Raw genomic sequence first — 27,046 nt, forward strand, 5'->3', positions numbered from 1 at the left:
TTTGGGGGTTGATATCTGTGGTAACTCATTCTACAAGACAACATGTAAGGGATGTGCTGTCAAAATCTCTCATTCAAGACAGTTTTTGCATCCATTCTCTAATTTAAAATTAATATAAGATCATAAACATCTGATGCCATTTCATATCATTCCCACACAGACATTTTTCTTCTGAGTGGGGAGTTATTTCAAAGGGATCCAGACATCAAAAAAAATGCATGTACTTAATTTCTGTGGTGTCCACCCTTTTCCAGGCATCTCAAACTAGTCATTACCAGTAGCATGATGTCCAGTTTCATGGAGCTGGGACAGCACGGTCAGGGGCCATGACACTAAGTCCAGCATACTAAATTCCACCATGGAAGATGAAGAGATGCACGTCAGTCCTCTCTGATGAGTAATGGTGGACTAATTCATAACATTTACCTACTGTAACAACTGTTCATAGGAGAGCAACTAAAAATCTATTATTTCTCATGCTAGCAATAGAACAATTTCAATAATTTTAATGATTGAAGAAGTCTAGTGCAGACTGGAGAATTCCATATTTCAGAGACTCATTTAAAGTCTCCATTCTCCATAATTTCTCTACAGCTTTTAACACCTTTGACCACTTTAATGCATGTGCTTTCACATGGGCACCCACACCCACCTTGGTTTTACCCTGTGACAGAATGGTGTAATAGATCTAGCTTTTCTAAGAACACTTCTGCATCTCTCTCCCTTACTTCTCTTCCTCTTCTGGCCCTCAGAAATTGGAAATCTGTTAAGGTTCCATCTTTGGTTCCTTTAGATAATTCCTTTTCACTAAAGTCTTCATTAGTAATTTAGCTGCTAATTACAAAGTAGCTAATCTGAAATCTGCAACTCCCTTTCCGAACATGCACTCAGCTTGCAGCCTCCAGACTTCTTGAACAAGTGGCTTACACTGTCTATGATGACACCAAATCCCAACCATCACAACTTTCCCCAGAAACCAATTTGCTTCCACCTTCCTTTCTTCTGCCACAGTCCTGGGCACCTCAGGCCCCCTTGCACAGTTGTCTTCCATACCTTGCTGTATGGAAGTGGTGTCAGACATGGAGAAATGTGAAGGCAGAGACTTTGCTTCACTACCATCCGGGCCTTTGGAGTATTGGTTCTTTTCTGAAAAGAGAAACTTGAGAAAAGACTGATGCTCCCTCTAGCCCTTCTCCCTACTTGACCTTGCCCACTGCAGGGCAGGTCATTTCAGAACCCAGTAATTTTATTATAACGGAAGAGACTCTAAATGACAAGCCTCACATATTGCGGTTTATCATTTAAATCACTTGAAATGGTTGTAAATGAATCAGTGTTTCCCAGAAATTCCTATTTCACTCTTGCCCAACCCTTTCAATAAAATCACTGTTTATTATTTCTAATTCACTCCATTTGCATACTATTGAATAAAGTCCCAGGTCTTCCTATCGGTATTCTGGTCTCTGAGGGAAAAGGCACTTTTATCTCTGGTCTACAAATAAATACCTTAAGTTTTGGTCAAAACTGGCCCTTTTACAGGTCAATTCATCTCAAAAACAAATTATTTTAAGGAGTTGTCCATGAACAGGCACTATACCAGACCCTGGAGATATAAAGACAGAACCATCTCAACATTGAATTGTCAATTTCTCCAAGGCAGTATAGGTAAGTTTTCCATACTCTCTCTCCCTTTATTTCTGTAAAAATCCTACTATCTTCCCCTGAGCTGCTTACTTGCTCTATTTTTCTTCTGCCTCCCTTTCCATTTGCAACTTCTAAAACCTCACCCTATATCCTCTTGATGGCATCTCTGATTTTTTTCACTCTTCAGATATAGTTCTCTCAAAACCCCCGTGTAGGTTGACCTCACCCCCTTTGGGGAGATGGAGCCACTGTGTCTTCTGGGCCTGCATAATATCATAGACTTAGCCTGAAAAGATCATCTAATCTTACCCATTTTTATATCAAACTCACCACCTCTCCAATCTATCTTTCTTAATGTTTCCAGGTTAGCGATCATATAAAACTACCTTATGATGTTAACCTCTTCTCCCTCCCACCTCCAGCACCAAGACACTAGATGACTCATGAAGGCTGAAAGCATGCAGGTCAAAATAAGGCCATCCCAAGAAAGGGGTAAGAAAACAGACTATTACAAAATAATATTGCAAGCCAGGCTAAACAGTGCATATGTGAAGGTGGTAAGACATTCCTATCCTTGTACCTCAGAAATGAGGGATACTGATCTCTAAGTGATACCTCTAAGTGCTAAGGGCTATCCCCAGAGTGTTATATTTACAAAGTAAGAAAAGGAGTTTTCTGAGACAGAAGACGACATATTTAGGAACACTTCTCAGAGGCAGTAATACTATTTTTACTCTTGAGATTACCAGACAGTTGGAGAAACTATTGCTATAAAAAACAATGTTTGCCACTTACTGAATTTAGAGGGAGTAGAGGTTACTCACCAGAGAAAGCTACATGAGGAAGGTACCACTTCAGCTGAGGCTTGAAAATAAGAGTCAAATGAAAAGCAGAACTTGTAAGAGTGTTTAAGGTGGAAAACAGAAGAAGCAGAAACCCATGCTGAACTAGAAATACTGTACTTAAAAATACAAAAAGCAAATAGGCCAGTTTGGTTGAAATGCAAGGATGATGTTCATAGTTACTTGGAATCTCAGAGTTGGAAGGGACTTAAAAGCAACTGTGCCAGTTCCCTCTCTCTCTCTCTCTCTCTCATGACACTAGACAGATACACTGGAGGGAGACAGTGGATTAGCTTCTAGGATGAACTGAGCACCTTTCTCCCTCCTAAACACTAGTCTGTCTAAGAAAGACCCAGACACACATTCCTAGGAACTTCATTTCTAGTTCATCCAAAATTTTCCTCTCAAACATGGCATTTCTAGGAGATATTTGCCTTTTAGAAATAATTCATGGTCATTTGAAAGATTACTGTTATTTTCTAATGTGGCACAATAAACTAAACCTTGGAATGAGCAATACAAACAGGAAGCATTTACTTTAAGCCAAAAAGGCAACAACTGTTTTTTTTTTTTTTGGCAAAATTATAAGAAGGCTGAAGAGGGCTGGGAATCATGAAATCTTGGAATTGCCCTCTGGATAGAATTTGACTGGCTTGCCACTAGTCACGGAATCACTTCTAATCAGTTTAAGGATAATTTTCAATTATGTGCTCTCCCTAAATTCCCTTCATCACATTTATTTTTTAGAATGACCATTCCCTGAGAGTCTCTATTTCTTCTTTCTTTCCTCTGACCTTCACTGGTGTAATTAAAATATGGATTATGCAGTGAAATAAGTGAGGTAGCAATAAAGTGGCTATAGTAAGGAATTACTCATCCTTTATAAGTGTTAACCACTGCCTTCAAAACTCATGGTATGAGACAAAACATCATCCAAACAGTTCCACAGGCCTTTAATTATGTGTAGATAGTCTACGTAAATGAGCTGCATGAGGTAATCTTAACACAAAAATTGTATATTTTCGGGAGCAAAATATTAGTTTATCTGCATTAATATCCAAGAGGTGGTGAACCATTTTCCTCCACAATTCTGGGCCCCAATTAAAGTGCCAGATAAATTATCCTATAAATTCAGAAGACACAAAAGCACACATGCAAATGTCTGTATCAGCAGCTCTCATTATTATCAGAAAAACACACTTCTACCAAGCCCAGGGGCACAAGTAAAATGTGCTTATCATTCCTTCCATTTTTTAACTTTGGTTTAACTACAGAATCACATAGCTTGGCTAGCAAGAGACTGGGTGGGGTAACCAAGACATGTTTCCCTTCATAGACTCAGCAAAGGCTCTCTATAACCACACTGAGAACAATCAATATGTGTGTCATCAGCAGAGAAGTAGCAGTTTTGATGCTGAGAGTCCCTGCTGCATATTCTAGTTCCAAGAGCTTGCTGTCTGCCTGGGAAAACAACACATTCCACCAGGAGAGGTCTGGTAGGCTCAGATCCTATCCCCAACCAAAGGGCAAACACACACTCAGTGCATGTTAACAATAGCATCGTCCAGATTGGGCAGGACACAGGAGTGGCCCTGCAGGCCCTCCTTTATTGAAGATGAGTGGACTTTTTCAAAACTGAGTATGAACTTGACTGTTACAAATGACTGTGCTGATCCAATTTCCCTTTACCACATGTTTACTGTGTGACTCTACCCATCCTCATAAATGAATTGGGATATTTCCATTATGTTTAGCAACTTTGGGAACTCTATTAGATGTTTGTCCTATGTATTTCCAGTCTTCATAGTATTTTAAGTTATATTGTTCTCTGCTTGAATCCTGTCATTCTCATCATTTTAAAATATTTTCTATTTCACAAAAGCCTTCTAATTAGAATTATACAGCAACAATAATATGAAATTATACTGACTATACTTTAGATGTGGAATCTTTTTCATCTGTTAACAAATTTGTAGGGATGGCAAAAGTCTTTATATACATGTAATCATTCATTCATTCAACCAATATTTATTGAGCATCTAGGATATGCTAAGATCTTCTATGAGCTGAGCATACGCGGTCATGAATAAAACAAACAAAAAAGCCATGTTTTTGTTGAGCTAATACTCTAGTGAGAAGAGATAAACAAAAAAAAATTAGATATTTGGGATATCAGCTGGTGGGGCAGATACCATGGCTGTGTTGTGATTGGTTCCCTTCTTACACTGGGCACATGAAAGGAGAGCATGTTTCCATTTCCTCAAAGTTCGTCTCAGTCATGTATTTCATTCTCACCCGTAAGTTGTGGGCAAAAGGGACACAGGCCACTTCCAGGCCAGCACATTAAATTATTAAATTATTGAGGCCCTTCAGCTCTGCTCTTCCCCTACCCCAGGGAAGCAAATCATCAGATGGAATCTGGTTCCGGAATGACCACAAACAGGAGAGGTCCCTGGCGCTGCATGTAACTGAGCAAAATCTGTATTTTTATTTTTTTAAAGCCCTTGAGATTTGGGGGTTGTTTACTGTTAAGGCATAATCTAGCCTGACCTGACTAGTACACGTGGTGTGAAATGCTGTGGAGGAAAATAAAACAGGGCAGCACTTAGGAAAGTCCAAGGTGGGGAGGGGCTCCAATCTTAGAGAGGAGAGAGGAGGTCTGAAGAAAGAGAGGTGGCAAATCACCGAGACATCTTAGGGAAGAACACGGTAGGCTACAGGGACTCCGGGCACTAAGGCCCAGAAAAAGGGACATGCATGGCTACTGTGGCTGCAGGAAGATGAGCAAGAGGGAAACAGTGCAAGGTGAAGCTGGAGGCAACAGGGCCAGACTGACAGGCCCTCTAGGAAGGACTTGGGCCTTCACTCTGAGATGGTAAGCCACTGGAAGTTTCTGAGCAGAGGAATGATAAGATATGGTTTATATTTTAACAGGAAGACTCTGAGTGTTGTATGAAGAACATTCCGAAGGGTGAAAGCAGGGAGACCCGTGAGAGCCCTTAATCCAAGTGAGAGATGACAGTGGTTTGAATCAGGATGGGAGAGAACGTCAGAGAGGAAAAACAGGGACAGAAAAACGCTGGATGAATTTTGAAAGTAGAGCTCAAAATATTTGCTGATGGATCCGATACAAGATTTATATGGAAAAAGGAGTTATGTCTCCAGTCTTTTGGACCTGAATAAAAAGATGGCACTGGAAAGACAAGGAGAAGCAAGCTTGCAGCAGAAGGCACTCGGGAGCTTCATTCTGGACATGCAGAAACCTAGGTGTCCATTAGAAGGTCAAGTGGAGATTCTGAGTAGGATTTGGATGAACTGATCTGAAGTTGAGGGTGTGGCAGGGCTAGAGATAGAAATTTTGACTTGTTAGTATTCAGATGATATTTAAAGTCATAAGACTAGATGAGATCAGCAAGGGAGAGGAGATAGAAGAGATCAGGACTCAGTCATGGGACATTTCATTTTAAGAAACTGTTGAGATGAGGATGAATCAGCCAGGGAGACAGAGGAGCAGCCAGTGAGAAAGGAGGAAAACCAGACACACAAGGGAACTGCAGCCCAGAGGCATTAAGTTACTTGCCAAGAGAGAATCAAACCTGGACTGTGATCCTGGGCCCTACTGCTCATAGCTCAGCTCATGGTGCAGAGAGATTGTGCTGGGCCTCAGCATAACTACCTATTATTTTTTTTTTGGAGAATCTCATAAAAATAGCCCAAACTGAAGTATATCTGGCTGATGCTACAAACAATGATTTAGCTAAGAAATGAAAAAAAAAACAAAGGAGAGATTACATGACTGAGAATGAGATAAATCGAGAGTTGGGATAAGTGTCTCCTGTGCAGATTCACTGCACTAGAGAAATGTACTTTGAGGATACATACTTTACCAGAGGGACAAGCAATACAGTGTTTTCATCCAGAATCCAATCCTGCCACATGACAAATATCCTTTAATGTACTATAGTGGAAAAGCCAATGAAAGGAACACACATACCTGTAGTTTTAAAAGCCAAATAGAGTATAAAAGTATTCCAAAACTTCTCTGAAACAGTGAGCATCTGATTTCCACTTAGGATGTAGAAAGGTAGAAAACACATCACTCCTACCCTAAATAACCAAAAAAGCCTCACAAGCAACCTTCAAATTTGCAGGGTTTTTTAAACTAATCAAAGAGCTGAGGTTGCAAGGAATCCTAAAATCTAAGAAAAAACAAGCACATCTGTTTTGCCAATGGGTTTGAGCCCTGGGCAAGTTCACTATGGATTCAGTGTGACCAAAGAAATGACAGTAGAACATTCTTGGGGTGAAAAAGTTATACCCAACTTTATTTCCACAGTGGCAGGTCAAACACTAAAATCCCGTTCACTCAGAGTGAGTCTGCACGCAGCAAGACAGTTTCTGCCTCTGGGTCTCTGCTCGGCTCTCCTGCAGCCTTGCAGCTTTGCCACCATATTGCCTGGAGCACTGGGCAGAGCTCTTTATATAGAGTCAATAGCAATGTATTGCCCACATGTGTTTAGTGAGCTAGCCAACCAGGGCCAGGTGAGAATCCTGGCCACAGGAACTTTCATTTTATCCACAACATTCTAAGAGAAATGCCCCTGGATGCCACTGAAGTGAGTGAGAAGAATTTGGTTGAAAATCTTAATTCCTCCAGTCCTAGTGTGGGCTCTCATGAGAATACAGAACCCCTGGGTGCCACAGACACAAGGTGCGTTTGCACCTACTGGCCAGTTGAACTACTCCATGAACCTCACTGTTGCTTACATGAAAGATGCAAGAGACAAACAGACCCGGGAAAGACTCATTTGTGGTACAAGCTTAGTGAAACAGCAGCCACTGTGGAGAAATCACAAAGCACCACCCAGATCCTTCTCTCCTACCTTTCCTATGGAGATGCTATGGAGGACATGACAACTTTGATGTACTAGAGCACAGGTGAAGAGCCACTGCAGCTGGGAGAAGGGAATGAGAAAATATGCTTTATCCCTGGGATAAGGGCAGAAATACCTCCCAGGTCCAGACCACTAGAGATTTCCAGAGGAGATGAGGCAGGATCACTGCACAGACCCTACTCCTAAGACCCATGGAAGGGTGAATTTCTAGGACTAAGTCTGGATGAGAACAACAGAGGGAACCCTCCCAAGCCTCCTAGCACAGCAAGAGGCTAACAAGCATTGAATAACAAGGAACAGCATTAAATTTAATGTTAAGGAAGCATCAAGGATGCGGAAAGAAACTTTCTCTGAGAAGCAGGTTCAAAGAAGTATTAAGAAACACTCTGATATATCAATTCTGGCTTTACAAGGTAATGTTGGAGGAATTTGAAGCCTAATGGTTCACTGAGGTAACCACGACAACAAAATACAAACCCAACTCAACTCACGACTCCACTGTCTTAACCTAAACATGTAACAAACGAAACTGCATATGAATTTTCAGGCATAAAAACCATTTTCCTCATCTCTATTGTCCTACAAAGATGTTAGGTTTTAAAAAAAAATTGTGAGATGTACAAAGAAGTAAAAAACACACCACCAATATACAAGGCAATCTGCAGAGTCTGACTTTCATATGGCACAGATGTTGGAACTCTCGGACAGAAAATTATTTTAATTACTCTTAATTTTTTAAAATACTAATTGCTAATTTGTGGCAACTTATTGTGGTAGCAATAGAAAATGAACACAGTAACTTTACATCGGTTTACTCAGAAGCAGGCTTGATAAACAGCCAGGCTCAGCAAAGACAGCCCTGGCACCATTAAGTCAAAGAAGGAATCACCTGGCAACCAATTGCTGGCACTGAAAAGCTCTACCCAATGAAATAGACACTACCCCACGTGCTCACCATCACACCTTAATCTTCAGTTTTGAACCACAGAGCCAGTCTTAGAGACAGAAGTTACGTGTGCTAATAACAAATAGAAGGCATGGTCTCTCCCAGGATCTGATGCAAATCACATTAGGAAATATAGTTCACTGTAGGATGGGATAAGGTTGGTGGCAATAACTGTTTAAGGGGTGGAGAAGAGAAATGGTAGCATGAGAGGGATCCTGGATACAACAGTAGGTGCGGCTGAGGGCATACCAAGGTGAGCATAAAATGTGACATGAGGGAGAAAACTGAGCCTAATTTACAAATAGTGGTATGGCAAGTCATGAGCGCATCCAGACATTGATCCAGTTAGTCTTATGCTGCAAAAGGTCAAATTGTATTTTTGCAAAAATTTAAACATTGACTAAGAACTTTCTGCTTAAGACATTCCTCTATAGCCATTCTTAGACATCATTGGAAAATTGTCTTCACAGACTCCTTTACTTTCTCCCAAACTAGCAGACTTTTATAGTATATCAGTAGATTCCCAATACTGCAGTAATATTCTTGGCATAACTCCAAATTGCTTAGAACACCTTTTCTTTTCCCCCAATCTCATCCTTTTGCTAATATCTCGACCCTGGATGAACTCAACAATCTGCTCTCATGGCATCTGCCTCCAAGTAGCAAACTCTGCTAGAGAATCCCACACAGCAGGTAGCTGGCATCACTGTAAATTCATGGTCACTAATCTCAAGTGGTTTCCCATTCCTCTGGCCAAGTTATTTTCATCTTCTCCCTGATGACTATGTGTCTTGTCATTGGGTTTTGGCCCCAGGGAAGTTCACTATGGATTCAATGTGACCAGAGAAATGACAGTAGAATGTTCTTGGGGTGAAAGGGTTATACCCAACTTTATTTCCAGGTGGCAGGTCAGTCACTAAAAGCCTGCTCACTCAGAGCAAGTCTGCATGCAGCAAGCCGGTCTCTGCCTCTTGTCTTGATGGTTTCAATTCTCCTGTGAAGAGATGATATGCTGGGTTGGGAGAGAGTTTGGAGAAAAAGCCTTAAAGTTTAAAACAGTGTGGATAAAATGAAGGTTCCTGTGGCCAGGATTCTCACCTAGCCCTGGTTGTCTAGCTCATTACACATGTCTGGGCAATAAGTACAGCCATCCTCTGGGCCTCTCTGCCTGCACAGCTGTCCTGCGGGGCTCTGTCCTCAGCGCTGTCACCACTCCAGCCTCTGTTCTTCTCTCCTTGCAGCTGTGTCACTGTGTCACCCAGAGTACTGGGCAGAGCTCTTTATATAGTGTCAATAACAACGTATTGCACACACATGTGCAGTGAGCTAGCCGACCAGGGCCAGGTGAGAATCCTGGCCACAGGAAACTTCATTTTATCCACACTATGTTAAACTTTCAGACTTTTTCTCTAAACTGTTTCCCAACCCAGCACATCATCTTTTCACAGGAAAATTGAAACCATCAAGACAAGAACAACCTCAAATTCCCACTTCTAAACCTACAGACCAGCCTATATCAGCACCCATCCCCTTTCTCCTTCTAGTAGGAATTATCTCTTCCCTTCTCTAAAGAGAATTCCTCTACCTACACTTGGCATCTTATCTATTTTCCCTTTCATCTGAGAAATAACACATTCAATCTGTTTCTTTCAACTTGATCTTTACTTTTGACAGTTAAAATATGCTATGTCTGTTATCTTAGAAACAACAGCAACTTATAGCTTCCTGTTCCTCATATAGAGTTTAGAAGTCAACATTCTAACTACAAATAAAGCTGACCACAGTGAAAAATAAACAACTCTTCTTGGATAGGCAAGAGAGGGCAGACACAGGGCAAACCCCGTCCCTGAAGATCAGAGAGACAAGTGCACACAGGGAGCAGCGACTTACCAGGGTCTCACAAGCAGGAACTGACAGTTGCTGGAGATCAGTGTGGACAACTTTGAGAGTTCAAGCCTCCAAGGGACCAAGTCATGAGGGCCCCCACATTTTGTGAGATGTACCTCCAGGAGTTCAACCAGGTTCTAACAGGAAGTAATGAGAAAAATCACCCCAGAGGGGAAAAGGAAGCATTTTGAAATACCCTGAAGCACTTATTTTCAATAAAGCCTGTTTTCTGGGGAAGCTAGTTAACCAGAGCCTAACCAGCTGGGATATTATCAGAGCCTAACTGATCTGGGGAAAGAGATGGGGAAGAGAAATACCCAACTTCAGCCCACTCTACTTATTCTGTCCCACCTACAGGGAGTGAATAAAACTGAGAAACTCTTGTAAACTTCACAGTCCAGAGGCATAGGCTCTATAGGACTGAAGAATTCTTGTCTTTACCTCCCACTGCATCTCACCACCACACTACTACTGGCTTATTTACAGCAGTTCCTTTCACTGTTACATTAGGTTATCTGATGTCTGGCTATCAGGAAGAAATTACATGGAATACTAAAAGAAAAAAAAACACACACATGTTGAACAGACAGATCAAGCATCAGAACCAGACATGGGTGGGATTCTGAAATGATCGGAATAAGAATTTAAAATGACTATGATGAATATGCTAAGGTCTCTAGTGGATAAAGTAGACAGTATCAGGAACAAGTGGGCCATGTAAAGGGAGTGATAGAAAACCAAAGAACCAAAAAGAAATGCTAGAGATAAAAAACACTAATATATAAAAGAACAGAGAACAGAAATGAAGAATGATTCTGACTCATTAGTGGGCTCATTAGTAGATTGGACATAGCTGAGGAAAGAATCTCTGAGCTAGAGGATATACCAATAGAAACCTCCCAAACTGAAAAGCAAGGAGAATAAAGACTGAAAAAATCAGAACAGAATATCCAAAGACTGTAGGACAATTACAAAAGGTACCACCCATACATAATGGGAAGAAAGAGAGAAAGGAACCAAAGAAACATTTGAAACAATAATGATGAAGAATTTTCTCCATGTTAATGTCAGACACCAAACCACAGATCCAGAAAGCTCAGAGAACACCAACCAGGATAAATTTTTTAAAAAACTACATTTAAACATATCATTTCAAACTAAATAAAATCAAAGATAAAGAACAAATCATGAAAAAGTGAGAGAAACAAAACATCTTACTTATAGAGGAACAAGATTTCTGACTTTTCAGAAATCATGCATACAAGAGGAGAGTAATAAAATACTTAAAGTGTTGAGGAAAAAATATCTCACAGACCTAGAATTCTGTACCCTAAAAAAGTATTTCTCAAAAGTGACGGGGAAATAAAGACTTTCTCAGACATATTAAAACTGATGGAATTTTTTTGCCAGGACACCTGACTTGGAAGTAATGTTAAAAGAAGTCCTTTAGAGAGAAGGAAAATAACATAGATCAGAAACTTGGATATAAAGAAAGGAAGATCATTGAAGAAGGAATAAGTGAAGGTAAAACAAAAACTGTAATTTTCTTATTCTTAATTGATCCAACAGATAAAAGTTTGTGCAAAATAATAAAAACAATGTACTTAATTGTGCTTATGTATTTATTACATATATACTTATGTATCCTTACATATAAGTGACATGAATAACAGAAATGGTACAAGGTATAGGAGGGATGGATTAGGATTATTTAGTTATTATAAGGTGCTCATGCTACCCATGAAGCGATATAGTGTTATTTGAAAGTGAACTTGGGTTAGTTATAAATGCATATTGCAAACTCTGGGGTAACCATTAAAAGTACAAATGATTATTCTAAGAAATGAGAGAAAATGGAATCATATAAAATGCTCAATTAAAATGACAAATGACAAAGTAGAAGACAAAAATAGTAACAAAAAGCCAGGGCAACAAATAGAAAAAATTAACAAATATGGTAGATAAAATCCAACTATATCCATTATCACTCTGAACATTAGTGGTTTAAATGAACCAATTAATTGGATTAACCAATTAGTGGATCTAAGTCCCAAGTACATGTTGTCTACAGGAAACCCACTTTAACTATAAAGATACATATAGATTAAAAGTAAATGTATGGGGAAAGATATACCATGCTAACACTAATCAAAAGAGAGAAGAAATAGCTGTATTAATATAAGACAGAGCAGATATCAAAGCTAAGTTATCAGCAATAAATAGGGCATTATCATTATAAATATATAAGTTTTTCAAGAAGACATAAAAATATCTTCTTGACAGTTTCAAACTATGTGAGGTAAACACTGAGAGAATGGCAAGGAGAAACAGATGAATCCAATATCAGTTGAAGGAAGAAATACACAGATGCAGCAGGCAGAAAATCAGTGAGGGCATAGTTGAACTTACCACCATCTATCAACTGGATACAATGATCCTATATAAATTATTTTATCCAACAAAAGCAGAATACACATAGCCTTGAAGCTTTCATGGAACATTCAATAAGATAGACCATATTCTGAATCATGAAACATATCTCAACAAATTTAAAGGAATAGAAGAAAACAAGGAATAAAGTATATAAATAAGGCCTCTTAGACCACAGTGGAATTAAACTAGAAATCAATAAGAAAGATAAATGGACAAATCCCAATATATGTAGAGAATAAACAATATATTTCTAAATAACACAGGGACCAGAGAAGAAATCTCACGAGAAATTGAAAAATATTTTCAACTAAATGAAAATGAAAAGGCACAAATGTCAAAATTTGTGATCTGCAGCAAAAGTGGTGCTTGTAAGGAAATTTGTGGCATTGGCTGTATTTATTAGAAAAGAAGAAAGATCTAAAATCAATATAAGTTTTTACCTTACTAAATTAGAAAAAGAGACACAAATTAAATCCAAAGTAAAAAGAAAATAAATAAGAATTATAGCAGAAATCAATGAAGTTGGGAACCAGAAATCAATAGAGAAAAGCAATAAAGCCAAAAGCTAATTTTGAAAGATCAATAAAATTGATAAACTGGTAGCCTAGTTAATTAAGGAAAAAGAGAAGGGACACACACAAATAATATCAAAAATGAAAGGCCATTGCTACTGATCCTATGGACATTAAAAGGATAATCAAGGAATACTATGAACAACCCTACACCTACATATTTGATATCCTACATGAAAATGTACTAATTTTCTGAAAGACACAATTTGCCAAAAATCACATGAGAAGAAATAATGTGACAAAGCCTATCTCTATTAAATAAATTGAACCAATAATTAATAACCTTACAAAACAGAAAGCACAATTCCCAGATAGATTTACTTGTGAATTCTACCAAACATTTAAGGAAGAAACTATATCAATTCTCTAAAATATCTTTTGGAACAGAGAGGCAGAAGCAATACTGACTCTTTTAAGAGGCCTGACTTATTCTAATACAAAAACCATAAAAGGCACAAGAAAGTTACAGACCAATATCTCTCATGAGCATAGATGCAAAATCCTCAACAAAATATTAGCAAATCAAATCCAAAAATGTGTGTATAAAAAATTATATGCCATGGCAAAGTGGGATTTATCCTAGGTATGCAAGGCTAGCACAACATTTGAAAATTCACTAATGTAATTGATCACACAGCAGACTATAAAAGAAAAATCACATGATCATATCACAGATGAAGAAAAGGTATTTGGCAAAAATCCAACACCCATTCATGATTTTTAAAAATCTCAGTAAACTAGAATACAATGAAATTCTTTAACTTCATAAATCATATCTACCAAAAAACCCACAGTCTACATCATATTTAATGCTGAAAATTTTGAATCTTTCCCATAAAGATAAGGCACAAGTCAAAAATGTCCCCTTCACCACTCTTCTGCAATATCATACTGAAAGTCCTAGCTAATGCAATAAGACAAGAAAAGAAAAGGAAAAAAAAGGTATACATATTGGGAATGAAGAAATAAAACTGACTTTGTTCACAGATGACATGATCATCTATGCAGAAAATCCAAAAGAATCAACAACAAAAAACTCTCCTGGAACTAATGAGCTATCATAGCAAGGTTGCAGGACAAAAGGTTAATATACAAAAGCTAACTGCCTTCCTATATATCAGCAATGAGCAAGTGAAATCTGAAGTTGAAAACACAATACCACTTATATTGGAACAAAAAAAATTACTTAGGCATAAATCTAAAAAATGTACAAGATCTGTGTGATGAACAAGTATACAAATTTAGAGGACTCATGCTACCTAACTGTAAGACTTACAAGAAGCTACAGTAATCAAGTTGGTGCGATAAAAAAATAGACTAATCTAAAAGAATAGAGATCCCAGAAATAGACCTGCATACATAAAATCAAATGTTCTTTGGCAAAAAAGCAAAAGCAATACAATGGAGCAAAGGTAATCTTTTCAACCAGTAGTACTGGAACAACTGGACACTCACAGACAAAAATATTAAGCTACACACAAATATTACACCTCACAAAAATTAACTCAAATCACAGACCTGAATATAAAATACAAACCAGAAAACTCTCAGAAGATAACAGAAGAAAACCTAGAAGACCTCAGTTATGGCAAAGACTTTTTAAATATAATACCTAAAGTGCATTCCATCAAAGGAAGAACTGATAAACTTGGCTTTATTAAAGTGAAAAACTTCTGCTCTGTGAAAGACAAAGTCAAATCAATGAAATAAGTCACAAATACAGAGAAAATATTTGCAAAAGACAAATCTGATAAAGGACTGTTGCCCAAAATACACAACTCTTAAAACTCAACAAGTAAACCAAATGGGTCAAAGACCTTAAAAGACATCTGACCAAAGAAGATATGCAGATGGCAATAAAGCATATGAAAGATGCTCCACATCATATGTCATCAGGGAAATGCAAATTAAAACATAGAAATACATGCCTATCAGAATGACCAAATCCAGAACACTAACACCACCAAATGTCAGCAAGAATGTGGAGCAACAGGAACTTTAATTCATTGCTAGTGGGAATGAAAAGTATTACAGCCACTTTGGAAGATAATTTGGTGATTTCTTAAAAAGCTAATCATATTCTTCCCATGTGATCCAGCAGCTGAGTCCTTGGTATTTACTCAAAGGAGTTGAAAACCTGTTTCTACCCTATGTTTATTGCAGCACTATTTACAATGGCCAAGAAATGGAAGCAACCCAAGTATCCATCAGTAGATGAATGGATAAAGAAGATGTGAAACATATACACAATGGGATATTATTCAGCCATAAGAAGAAAACAAATCCTATCATTTGCAACAACATGGATGGAGCTAGAGGGTATTATGCTCAGTGAAATAAGCCAGGCAGAGAAGGACCAGTATCAAATGATTTCACTCATATGTGGAGTATAAGAACAAAGAAAAAACTGAAGGAACAAAACAGCAGCAGACTCACAGACCCCAAGAATGGACTAACAGTTACCAAAGGTAGAGGGACTGGGGAGGATGGGTGGGAAGAGACGGATAAGGGAGAAAAAGGGGCATTACGATTAGCACACATGGTGTAGGGGAGGGGACACGAGGAGGGCAGTGTAACACAGAGAAGACAAGTAGTGATTCTATAGCATCTTACTATGCTGATGGACAGTGACTGTAATGGGGTATGTGGGGGGGGCTTGATAATGGGGGGAGTCTAGTAATCATAATGTTGCTCATGTAATTGTACACTAATGATACCAAAAAAAATTTTTTTTTAAAGGAAAACCTATTTCCATACAAAAGCTATATATATGGATCTTTATAGCAACTTTATTTATAATTGCCAAAAGTTGGAAGCAACTAAGATGTGTTTAAGTAGGTGAATGGATAAATACATTGTGGTTCATCCAGATAATGAATGGATAAATGAATGGATGAATATTACTCAGCACCAAAAAGAAATGAGCTATCAAGTATACAAAAGACATAGACAAACTTTAAATGTATAAATGAAGAAGCCTATCTGAAAAGACTATGGAGACAGGAAAAAGATCAATGGTTGCTAGGGGTTAGTGGGAGGGAGGGATGAATAGATGGAACAGAGAGAATTTTTAAGGCAGTGAAAGTACTCTGTACAATACCATAATGATGGATACATGTTATTATACATTTGTCTAAACCCATCGAATGTACAACACCAAGAGTGGGCTGCAATATATGTTATGGAATTAGGGTGATCATGACACGTCAACGCAGGTTCATCAATTGTACAAATGTACCATTCTGAGGTGGATGCTGATAATGGGGGAGGCTATGTATGTGTAAAGGATATATGAGAATCTCTGAACTTTCCTCTCAATTTCGCTGAGAACCTAAATCTGATCTAAAAAAATAGTCTTGTTTTTTTTTTAAATGGCAACAAAACATTGTCCTCAGCTAACCTCTCATTTTCTTTCAGTTCCTGTTCCCTCTCCTCCTTCATAGCCAAACTTAACTTTGTCTTTACTCTCGCTTTTTTCCCTCACCCTCCAGCCACTATGAAATAGCTTCTGTGTCAATGACACAAATGAAACTGCTCTCTGAAAGGCCAGAAGTGATTGCATTTCCTGGATCACTGGATCTCACAGATATTTCATCTTGCTTGAACTTTTGGCAGCATCAGATGCATTTGGTGTCTCTTCTGCAATCATTTTCCTAGTTCTGTGGCTGCTCCTTTGTGCGTCTCTGTAATCTCAAACTCCTCTATCTAGTTATTAAATATTGGAGGCCCTTGAGGCAAATTTGGAAGCCCTTTCATCATGATTTTATTCACTTCTATGACTTGAACTGTCATTTATACACTGGTGACTCCTAAGTTGTAACTCTAGCCCAGACCTTGTCACTGAGTTCTATGCTCTTTAAAGGAAACTGCCTGCTCAGCACTCTTCACTAAGAAGTCTCAAAGGCACCTCAGACTTAACATGTCTAAGACTGAACCCATATTTTTCAGCACTGTAACTGACCCTTTTCTAATATTCCTTCTCTCAAGAAATGACCATCAGCCCTATAGTGATGCTGCCCAGGCATTGTTTAAATATACTAACTCATTGAAACCCCATTACGCTTCTATGATATGGCTACTAGTATCATCTCTGTTTTGAAGACTAAGAAGAGTAGCTAAGGGTCCAGCTTAAGATCACACCATTAGTAAGAGGCAGAGTTGGGGTTTGAACATAGTCAGGGTGAGGGTACACCTCCAGCATTATATTTGTTTGTGCTCACTATAGGTATAGGCTAGAAACCTGTTATATCTGATGCTTTCTTTTTTTGTCTCCCCTAATATCTGTTTATCAAATCTCTATCTTTTCACCTTCTTAGTATTTCACAAAGCCAGTCCTTTTTATTGATCACCACTAAATCACACACTAGTCCAAACCACTACCATCTCTTACTTTAGCTACTAAAACAGACTTCACAGTGATGATCAGAGATGTCTTCTTAAAACATAATTCTGTTTGCATCACTTGTGCATAGAACACTTCAAAGTTTCTATTGCTCTTAGGATGATGACTGCAATTTTAATGTAGTTGACCCCCAATGTGTGGTTTAACCCCTACTTCTCTCTCCAGCCTCATCTGCCAGCACTCTCCACTTGCTTGCTGTGTTCCAGTCAGACCTGCCAGTTTCCATTTCTTCCAGTTTACCAGCTCCATCCACAGCATTTTCATTTCTTCCAAGTACCTGCTCAGAGTTTGACCCTCTCCCAAAGAGGCTCTGAGCCTTACTCTCCTTACCTGGGTAACTCTTACCCATCCCTTTTCAGTCTTGGCTTAAGAGTCACTTCCTTCTGGAAGCCTTCCCTGACATCTGAGCCTGGACTTGGTTTCTCTGTTTTGGAATCTCGTTCGTGAAGAATACTCATCTCAATTTCTAGTATTCATTTAGTACATTATGTTAATTCACATCTTATTGCCCACTTGAATGGAAGTTACATGAAAGCATGGCTGGCATTTCTTTTCACTTTAGTAGCCCCCATGTCTGGGTCCTGGCACACAAGAAGAGTTCAGTTGCTCCAAAATGTCAACTAACCAGATAGAATTTCCCCAAGTTTATGGGCTGAAGTTTCTTTCTTCTCTCTCTCTCTTTTTTCCTCTCCTATTGATTTGTTTTACTTTTATTGAGAAAGGATTTGATACATTTAAATCATTTAAAAAGAATAATAGTTTGTGGGAAGCTTCCACTGTTGGTCCCAGGTGGGTGGTATGAGTGGTGGACATCTATAGACAAGAATTTCAGCATCCTACCTCCAGTCAGCACATTGACCCCAACTTCTGGTTTCTGCAGGCCTCTCTGCCCTCAGTGGTTGCACCAGCCTCCTGTCTTTAAAGCTCTGGTTGGCTAATTATCACACTAAAAAAGATCTGAAGAGTTATTTCTATTAAAGTGGAAAAACTGATAAAGAATTAAGGCAGTTCTTATCTCATGGTAAATATTACATCAGTAAGGGAAACCAAACTGCATTATCTAATTCTAATAGTGTAGGTACAGTGATAAGAGAAACTTGGGGTGGAGGCTTCTTACTGGCCATTTGAAGCTTGTTTCCTGTGCCCTCTTTCTCTTCCATACATAAACCAACCCTTTCCAGTATGAATTTAAAGCTAAGTCTTGGACATCTGAACTGGCAGAATCATGAGTCTAAGGTAAATCCACATTAGTGGTCCATGATCCTCACTTGTTTCAAGTCCCATCTTTCTTAAGTTCCACCAATCTTTCCTGCTTCAAAGCCTGAGAAAATTCAGAAACCCTAATGGCTGTTGTGACAAAATTATAGGAAGTTCAAACCATTAAGTGCTCTAATTTATTTAAATAGCAGGGCTCATGAAAGAAATACAAATCTATAGTTTTAGCAAATGCACTTCTAATTGTCCAGTTATTGCTGGGCCAAAGTACAGCCTAGTAAAGTCACTATAGTAATGAGATGACAACATGGTAAGCCCCTTATTCTCCGAATGAAGTAAAACAAAACAGCAGAGGAAGCATTCACTTCACCATCAGAAGAACGGGTTTTAGTGAGGAACAGAATAAGTTTATGTATCATTCTTTTTTTTTCTAATTTATTGAGTAACTTTTGTGTGTCAGGCCTTATTCTGGGGTCTCTGGGAAATAGACTCATGGTATGTTAGGAGTAGAAGAGCCTTAGGGGTCTAACAGATGGTCAGCAGAGGCCCAGATTGGTGAAGTGACTGTCAAAACACCGTAGCTGGGAATAAATAAAGCCCCTGTCCTCAACATGCTCAATTTTGTATTCCAAATCATTTTTACAAATGATAAATGCTTTTATCATAGAGTTGTCTGAAATGCATGAATGCATGCATCTATCATGTCCCTGGGTTAAGAGAGGACTTCATCCAAGGCTAAAAGATGGACCAAGAAAATGTCCATGAACCAAGTCTAGTTTTGTGACTAGCTTAGTTTTCCTCCTCATTTAATCCTAAAAGAGCTACATAAAAGCTTCATAATCCTGAGATCGCTTCTGTTCTCCAACCTTAAGTGGTCACATTGAAACTCAAAACACTAATTGTTGCCATCATAGAACAGCTGTGATGTGGCAAATAGAGCATCATGACTTCATGTGTGGACTCTGAGCCCAGGCAAGAGATCTACTATCAGTAAACCCAGGCTCTCTAACTTGATCATCTAAAACACTGTGTTAAGACTTTTATCCATCAGTGAAGCTTTTGCCAACTTCTCCCTGGTGAAGTGAAGCAAGTGAGGCAATGCTCTCTCTCAATTCTGTGCTCTAAAGAGCAAACTGCAGCCCATGGACAAAGCCAGTGGGCCACCTGTTTTGTTGAAAACAGAGTTGAATTTGACAAATAGCCTAAAGTATTCACTATTTGGTCTTTTACTGAAAGAGTTTGCTGACCTCTGTTATAAAGTGAAATAATTAAACAACAACAATTTAAACAGATTTTTCATTATCACAAGGTTGGATTGCATATGGAAAGTTGGAATGATCTGTTAAATACAGTGTCTTAATTAAACCTATGATAATATAATATGATCTCAATTTTCTCATTTGTGAAAGGAAGGGTTTGAACTATATATCCTCTGGGCTTTTGCCTCTGAACTCTATGACCAGTAAAGGTAAAGCCCATTTGATTCCCATCATTTCCAAAGGATAGGTCACATTGTTGTTGTATTAGAATTTTGATAAATCAAACATTATTTGAGATTGATGCTGCTTCAGGTATGTTGGGCTTCTTAATCTTTTGGAGTAGCAATATGACAAAGGACAATTTATCCTATGAATTTACAATAAAATTAATTCAGTTTTATGGTACATTATGGTACATTGCCATGTACCTACATTTGTGCAATTTTCTGATTTCAATATATGCAAAAACAGTTCAGTAATGTAGAGTGATTACAACTAGCTTGATATTTAAATTTTATTATATTAGTCTAGGGATAAAAATGTAGCAATGCACACTTTAGGAAAGGTAAGTTTTTAACCTGCAATTAGCCAGTAGTTTTCAGTTTAGTTTGGTCTTCATAAAAATATACACTCAAACAAATGAAAAAAAAACTGTAGGTATCTAGGTGAGTAGTCACATAGCTTTTTGAAATAAGTTACAATGAATGAAATTTGGAAGGGGCTATCTATTGGATATTTGGGGACAGCACCAAAACAGGGCTTTGTTGTGTTGGAGAAACCAGGCAAGAACTGCCATGGGGGAGCTCCAGCAGTTCTAATAGAACAACCTGGCCATACCTGACCCAGATCCTGGATATAACTGAAGATACGTCCAGCCTATCATACTATTAGTATACTATGCAGCTTTGAATCTCAGAATCCTGTTAAGAAAAACATCTTGAATGACCCATTGCAGATTAATGTGCTGTCATAAAAGACATACAGATTATCTTTTCAATGTATGTTTCTCCTGCAGATGTGGGCTTCATGCGTAATTCCCTTTGGGGCTTACTGAGCCTTTTCCAACTCACAGGAGGAAAAGTCTGTTTTTTGCTCAGTTCACCAGTAGGGTCCCCGTTGTCTCATCTTACGTGGATTCACTGTTTGACACAAAGGACGGGGAGGGACAGACATGGTCTAAGCGATGCCAACCACGACGCAAGCTGCAGACCCAAGGGAGAGCCAAGCTGCCCACACATGCCGTCGCGAGAGCCACAAAGGCAATTCCCAGTGCGTTCCTGCTTAGAGTGCACTGCCCTGAAGTTTAGAGACAGAAAGGGATTTAGAGACTGTAGAGGTCTTCATTTTAAAGCTGACTTAACTAAGGCCAAGTGAAGTTAGGTGACTAATACAGGGCTCTAGAGCTAACCAGTGGCATTGCCAGAACTGGAATCCTCCTGTCTACCAATCGGTCCCACATCACATGCCCCAGGCTCCCCCATGCAGAGAGAGCAAGAGCCAATATTAAGGAGGTGGGTACACCAAATAAACATGGCCAGCAGCAGGTCCTTGACTCTGGTTTTTGTTACGAACTTGAAAAAAATCTTCCACCAATCACATATATAATAAAGGCTGTATTCACAATAGCATCTTGTGCCAAAACTATGCATTTGAAAAAAGATTGAGAAACTCTAGGATCTTAAAATCTCAAGGCATAGCTCAGAACAGATAAAAAAGCAGATCTATGTCATTGAGAAGAAAAAAAATTATGCTTTTTTGAAAAAGAAGAATGGATTTTGCTGGAATAGAGTCAGGGTGGAGTAGGAAGTGTCCACATCTGAGGGTGTTAACTCATTTTTGTAAACATCTGCCAAGAATGAGAGGAAATCCCCAATAATCTTAGCAGGGGAAAGATTTTCTTTTTTAAGATTTAAAGAAAAACATATCTGCACTTTTTTTCTTGCTCATGTAAACTTAGCCTCAAACAAAAAGCTGTATTATAAATATTCTTCAAAGGAAATAATCAGTAAATGGCCTTTATTTACAAACTTCATACTACATAAGGAATTACTGCATTTCTTTCAACAAAGTGCTTCCCTGGGCATTGCTACAAGCTCAGATTTAGCCAAACTTTGGCCATTCCTCTGAAGTCTTGCTGCAGCCCAAATTCCCTCATAGCCATATGCTGGATGGCCAACAGCCTCTGTAGCTGCTCAGGTCTATGTTATGAAAAAGGGCGAAGGGTATTCTTAGTCATACCCATTGTCCTATAGTGCCTGGGCTATAGAAGACAATTAATAAACATTCATGTAATGAATTCTTACTGATTTGAAGCAGAAATTAGGCTTCTTACTCCATAACAGTGCTGAGTGGCAAAATCAGAAGCATCAGTTTGGCTTTGAAATGTGTTGGTTCTTCCTTCTGTCAAAAGTGGAGTGCCCAGATGGACATCTGAGGAAGTAGTTACAGTTCCTTCCCAGTGAGCACACTAGAAGATATGACCAACCGCATAAATCGCGACTCCCAGGTCTCCAGTTGCAGAGTAACGTCACATTTAGAGATACGTGGGCCCAGACTGTGGTTCACGTCCTACACTGCTCCTCTCAAATGTTCGAAAGAACTTACAGACTTGGAGCCCTGCAACTTTTATTACATTGACTTGTTCATACCCACTCTAGAGAGCCCCAGACCCTTCTGGGACTGGACCTCTCTCATCTGTGTCGTCCCCATGCTGCTCCTTGGCCCCTCTTGTCTTGCTGTCCTCCGGATAAGGGCCCATGAACTCCTGCAGTGCCTGGAGAAGAGCAGCTCCCCAGCTTATGCTTAGAGCTTTCCTTGGTGCCTGTGGCACTATTCTTCCTCCCCTTAGAGAGTGGGGCAGACAGACGAATACAAGTGGGCAAAGGGGGCCTGACAGGGTGGCAAGGCCCCACCTGTTAGTACTGCTCCATCTCAGTTTCCAAATGAAATGACTGGAAAGTGGCACATCACAGGTATTCATGTCACATGCTCCAAGCCAAGAGTTTTTCTTTAAATCCTAATTAAAACTGAGTTACTCCAAAGAGTTCATCAAATAAAGAGATCTTAAAGCTGCCTTATTGGTAATTATAACTACTTCAAGAAATTTTGGTAGCTGTGATACCATTTTCTGGATTAAATATACAGCTTCCTCCTAACATGCCTCATAACTTCTCTGCAGTTAGGACTGTATTACAGTCAGAACGTTCTGCAGTGAAGACATTATTTGGTGCCTTTCCAGGACCCATTGGATATGTACACATAATAGACTGTCACTTATCTGACATGATTTGAGAGTAAGGAGGGCTCCCACACTTTACAAATACTTCCCCTCAAATGCTACTTGGTTGAAATCTTCCCACTGGTGAAGATAGACCTAGACCTAGTTCTCTTACATTAAGGATTCATTCACACAAGCAACTTTAGATAAAAGGCAAGTGTCTCAGAGAAATAAGACATTTCACTGAGAATATCAGAGTATTTTCAAAGAGTAGTCGAGCAGGCATGGGGCACTAGGGAAATTTTGATAGGGAGCAGTCACAGGATAGCCTGGAGCAGAAAGCTTCCTTACGGTGAGTCTGGAGAGAAGGGAGGCAGTGTAAGTCATCAGGCACTGAGCTCTGAGAGAGGAACATTGAGATTGTGGGTGGGCCCCAGCAGTATGTTTATGCCTACCACCATTCTGGATGGTCCCTGCCTTACATAGGATTGCATTACACAGCAGAAATGGAAATAATTAACAAATACAGCCTTGATATGTGGTAGATGTTTAACAGATGTTAATGGAAGTTGAAGTCATTCATCTGCTTATCAAGGTGTTTATCTTTCTTTGTTGTAACAAAACCACAGGTTTTTTTTTAAACAAATGGCTCAAAAATGAAGACATTAAAAATAGATTTTAAAAATGGAAATTAAAACAGAAAGGAGATGTGTAGGTTCTTGCCAGTCAAATCAATTTGTACTTTGGCAGGGAAGGAATCACAGAAATGTGGGCTGAGAAGGGTGTGCCTTGCATTAAGGGGTAGGATGGAGGGCAATGGGGAGTGGAATGGCATCCTTCCTTGAAGCACTGGATCCTCATGAACACAGTACAGCAACTGGTAATTTCACCTCAAAGTGCAATGCGGGGTGTATGTAGAGCTTCCTTTATTTAATAGCATTAGCACTGTGGCTGAAACAGTATCCGCATTATATTTTAGAAAATGAAACTTACACCACAGAAATTAAAGTAAGTGAAATCAAATTTTTATGTGAAAAATATCTATCTGTATGGAAAGGAATCAACAAATAAACTGATGAGCGCAAATGCTTATAGAGCACATTTGAGATGGGAAAACTACATCCTGGGCCAAGGAGGGAAGTGATGAATGGCCACTCAGTTTAAAAAGCTCCTACAAGGCGCCTGCAAAGGTGCACAAAAGCAATCAGGTTCCAACAAGCCTCACCCACCTTAAAGAAATCGAACAATGGAGTTACTGTTTGTAACAGTTAAGGCTCTCCAATGTGAATGTATCTTCACATGATAACATATATTTTTTAGGGTAAACAAGCAGCTCTGTTAGGCTCTCTGGTTTCCTAATCTATTTACAGTGTGTGAGGCCCAGTGAATGAGGTATGTAAGTATTAATAATTCTTTTTTTCCCTAATGAATGTTAGCTTTCTTAGCCTCTGGCTGCAGATAACATTCATGCTAAACAATAATAAACAGTATGCATGATCTCCTCTGTTATTGGCAGACCCTAGAGTTGCGAATTTGTGTAGTTGCTAAAATTTATTCATAACCCTAAAATCAATACTTGCAGCACTTTCGTGGTTATTCAGGGACATGCACAGAATGGAAAAAATTTAAGTCACTAGATATGCACATTCCCGTTGAGGTTCAACAGGGTGAAGTTTTGCCTTCTTGTTCCAGCTCTTGGGTTGGAAACAACAACCCTTTGCACTGTTTAGTGTTGTTTTTCCCATTTTTGTGATTTTCATTGGTGATTTCACTGTTTAAAATAGCCCCTATGTGTGGTGCTGAGGTGCTGTCTCATGTTATAAGTGCAAGAAGACTGTGCTGTGCCTCATGGAGAAACATACGTGTGTTAGATAAGCTCTGTTCAGACATGAGTTCAATGTTGATGAGTCAACCATATATTAAATATGGTGCCTTTAAACAGACACATGTGTAAAGCAAGCTTACATATTGATTGGTCGACAAAAATGTGACAAGAGGCTCCCAGGAACCCTCTAAGTATTTCCCCTACAAGTAAGGTTTCAATATGTACTTATCATTTGAGTTTTTGCAGCAACATTAGAGAACATAACTTCTATGAGTAATGAAATTAAACTGTATTATGCTCCATGAATGTTAGGTAAGAAAAATAAAATTAAGAGCTAAATTATTTCCTCCAATATCACCTATCCAGTTGGAAGCAGAGTAAAGACTAAAATTGAGGTGTTTTGTTCCCACATCCAGTTGTGATTTTCTGCCCCATGCCTCCTTTCTCCAATAATACCTTGGTTGTGGCCAAAAAAAAGGCTTTCCTTCCCACGTTACATGGGCTGTCTAGATGACCTCGGCACACTCCTCTCCAGAGCACTCTATTTCCAAGTGTGTCTTTTAAAGTATTTAAAGCAGCTTTATTTGAGTCTTGAAGCAGAAAGAGGCAAAAAACTATATGACAGTCCAATTTGGGTTATATTTTAATGTTTGGGTTATGATGACTCATGAATACAAGATAAAGGAAGCAAAGAAGATAAGTCTAAACTATCAAATGTTCCCTTTGCACCAGGTGAATGTAGCCAATTTCCGTATTTTATCTTATAAGAGATGAGTTTGGGTTTCAGCAAATTCATTTACCTGTTACCTTTTTAAAAAGATTATCTTTAGAAAGGAGATTTCTAAGAAAATTGATCTTTTTCTTAAAGAAAAACGCGGCAAAACTGTGGTCAAATTTCTAGGGATAGAAGTATGGATTAAAAATTTACCTGATTCGGCTGCCCTCTCTCTCTCTTTGTCTCTGTCTCTCTGTCCCCCTGCTCTCCCTGCTCTCTCTCCCTCTCTCTCTCTCTCTCTCTCTCTCCACCGCCCCCCCTCTGGGGGCAGCCACTCTCTCTTTCAGATAATAAAATCTCTTGCATGGGCCCATGTCTCCTGAGTCGTTCTGGGTAAGGAGGTGAGACAGGGACCATGGGTGTAGTCAGAGTAGGATGAGGGCCTCTGGAAAAAGACCCCTACCCAAGCTCCATATTAAACAATTAAACAAAGACAGAGTCACATTAATTCTCTAAAATAAAATATCAAACTAGGAATATAAGCATTCTCCAGTGAAGATTAGTTAAAACTAAAAAGCCAGGAATAACCTGGCCTGGAATGTTTGAACATCCCCCAAATAAGAAAATACCTCAGCATAGCCCATGTCTTGTTTGTGTCAATTGAATGAGGCTACTGTAAAGTTTACTTTAGCCTGCTAAAAGGCCAAGTTTATCTTTAACTTTACCCAGATGCTGCTTTTCCTCCTCCAGCCCTAATCAAGTCAGTAACTCAGCTCACCTTGAAAGCAAAACAAGCAGCCTTGACTGATATACTCCAAAACCAAGAAACTGCTATTCTGAGAAAGGATCAAAACAGTAAATTTCTTATGCTAACTTCACAAAATAGTCTGGAAAACTGATAAGAAACTTAATGTAAAAAAAAAAGAAAAAAGAAAAAAAATTTACCTGATTCATACCTATTAGAACAGCTAAAACTAAACAAGACCCCAAATGTTGGCAAGTTATGGCAAGGATGTGGAACAACTGAAATCTTCACACTTTGCTATAAAAAGTCCTATAGGTACTTTGAACATAGTTTGGCATTTCTTATAAAGTTAAACATACACTGAATATGTAACAAAGCAATCCTACTTCTGGATATTTACCCAAGAGAAATGAAAAAATATATTCACACAAAGACATGTAAGCAAATGT

The 27,046-nt window shown here is 38.9% G+C and overlaps 1 protein-coding gene and 1 long non-coding RNA gene across 32 annotated transcripts in view; both read right to left on the bottom strand.

Annotated features, from left to right (window-relative positions):
• The window catches only part of ABI3BP (ABI family member 3 binding protein), a 253,192-nt gene that overhangs the window by 207,692 nt on the left and 18,454 nt on the right, over positions 1–27,046 (bottom strand). The gene's annotated exons all lie outside the window — the stretch shown is intronic.
• LOC130683785 (uncharacterized) overlaps positions 8,346–27,046 on the bottom strand; it is a 33,681-nt gene continuing 14,980 nt past the window's right edge. Inside the window, exons 1-3 of one of the 2 annotated variants that reach the window (XR_008997739.1) lie at positions 18,462–26,019; positions 10,218–10,351; positions 8,346–9,321 (exon numbers count right to left, since the gene is read on the bottom strand). This is a non-coding gene — a long non-coding RNA (uncharacterized LOC130683785). Of the gene's footprint in view, positions 9,322–10,217; positions 10,352–18,461; positions 26,020–27,046 lie in introns of those variants that run through there. The other variant, XR_008997740.1, reaches the window with a different exon arrangement.

The sequence above is a fragment of the Manis pentadactyla genome, chromosome 1 (genome assembly GCF_030020395.1).
Source record: "Manis pentadactyla isolate mManPen7 chromosome 1, mManPen7.hap1, whole genome shotgun sequence".
Lineage (NCBI taxonomy): Eukaryota > Metazoa > Chordata > Mammalia > Pholidota > Manidae > Manis > Manis pentadactyla.